Source organism: Plasmodium reichenowi, apicoplast, assembly GCF_001601855.1.
Source record: "Plasmodium reichenowi strain SY57 apicoplast, whole genome shotgun sequence".
Taxonomy (NCBI): domain Eukaryota; phylum Apicomplexa; class Aconoidasida; order Haemosporida; family Plasmodiidae; genus Plasmodium; species Plasmodium reichenowi.
In genome coordinates, this window is record NW_017962150.1 from 22,862 (window position 1) to 24,135 (window position 1,274).

At 17.7% G+C, this 1,274-nt stretch overlaps 9 non-coding genes across 9 annotated transcripts; 5 read left to right on the top strand and 4 right to left on the bottom strand.

Moving 5' to 3' along the window:
- On the bottom strand, positions 1 to 364 carry PRSY57_API05100 (the record flags this gene model as incomplete). The annotated part of the gene is made up of 1 exon: positions 1 to 364. It is a non-coding gene; the product is annotated as a large subunit ribosomal RNA (ribosomal RNA).
- A 42-nt stretch (positions 365 to 406) lies between these two features.
- On the bottom strand, positions 407 to 480 carry PRSY57_API05200. Its single transcript has one exon. It is a non-coding gene; the product is annotated as a tRNA-Met (tRNA).
- A 5-nt stretch (positions 481 to 485) lies between these two features.
- Positions 486 to 557, bottom strand: PRSY57_API05300. The gene has a single exon. It is a non-coding gene; the product is annotated as a tRNA-Arg (tRNA).
- Positions 558 to 577: 20 nt separating this feature from the next.
- Positions 578 to 648, top strand: PRSY57_API05400. The gene has a single exon. It is a non-coding gene; the product is annotated as a tRNA-Val (tRNA).
- A 1-nt stretch (position 649) lies between these two features.
- Positions 650 to 721, top strand: PRSY57_API05500. Its single transcript has one exon. It is a non-coding gene; the product is annotated as a tRNA-Arg (tRNA).
- Positions 722 to 727: 6 nt separating this feature from the next.
- PRSY57_API05600 lies at positions 728 to 806 on the top strand. Its single transcript has one exon. It is a non-coding gene; the product is annotated as a tRNA-Leu (tRNA).
- An 11-nt stretch (positions 807 to 817) lies between these two features.
- Positions 818 to 889, bottom strand: PRSY57_API05700. Its single transcript has one exon. It is a non-coding gene; the product is annotated as a tRNA-Asn (tRNA).
- A 29-nt stretch (positions 890 to 918) lies between these two features.
- Positions 919 to 989, top strand: PRSY57_API05800. The gene has a single exon. It is a non-coding gene; the product is annotated as a tRNA-Ala (tRNA).
- Positions 990 to 1,035: 46 nt separating this feature from the next.
- PRSY57_API05900 lies at positions 1,036 to 1,274 on the top strand (the record flags this gene model as incomplete). Its single annotated transcript has 1 exon — positions 1,036 to 1,274. It is a non-coding gene; the product is annotated as a small subunit ribosomal RNA (ribosomal RNA).

Here is a 1,274-nt window from a genome sequence, read left to right on the forward strand (position 1 = left end):
ATTTAATTTTATAAAATAATTCTTATTATTTTTTATATTATTTATATAAAATTATATATTATATTACTTTATTAAAATTTTACATATTTTTAAATGCTTATTTTTTTTCAATTCGCTCGCCACTACTATGAAAATCGTTATTACTTTTTATTCCTTTAAGTACTAAGATGATTCAATTCCTTAAGTTTTTAAATAAAATATTTATATAAAAATATTTTATCAGATACTTTTATAATAATATTTATTAATAAATATAAATATATTTTTATTAATTATTATAAAAATTTCGTTAATATATATAACGTCTTTCTTATTTAATAAAAATTATAGACATCCTTTTAAATTTATTATATATATTTAATTATATATTTAATTTAAATTATAATAAATAAATTTATATAATTATAAGCGAAAAACGGAATTGAACCGATTACCTTCGGAGCATGAATCCGACGAACTTTCCTTATGCTCTATTTCGCTAAAAATAAACTTGAAAAGAATTGAACTTTTATTTTATAATTCGTATTTATATATTTTATCCATTAAATTACAAGTTTATTTATAAATATAAAATTTAAAGTAATTAACTTAGAGGTAAAGTTTCTGCTTTACATACAGAAGATCATTGGTTCGAATCCAATATTACTTAAAAATCTATAATTTAATGGATAAAATAAAAACCTTCTAAGTTTTATATGTAAGTTCAAATCTTACTAGATTTATATATATGAATATGGCGAAATTGGTAAACGCACTAAATTTAGATTTTAGTTATTATAATAAGAGTTCAAATCTCTTTATTCATATTTATTTTAACTTCTTAAACTAGAATTGAACTAGTGTATTTCGGTTAACAGCCGAATGCTTTAACCACTAAGCTATTAAGAATATTTATATTTATATATAAATATATATTTGGGAATATAGTTTAATGGTAAAATCTTATTTTTGCATAATAAAGATAGTAGTTCAATTCTACTTATTTCCATATAATTTCTATATATGTTATTTATATATTTAAAATATATATATTTTATTATATTGCGAGTTTGATCCTAGCTCAGAATTAACGCTAGAAATATACATTACACATGCAAATTAATGATAATATCATAGTGTATAGGTGAGGATATATAAATTTTTAATTTTAAATAGATTATAAATTTTATTAAATAATAATCTATAAGCGCAAAATATATGTACTATATTAAAAATTAATATTATTTAAAATAAAATTTATATTTGATTAACTAGTTGGTAATTTAAAAGACTAC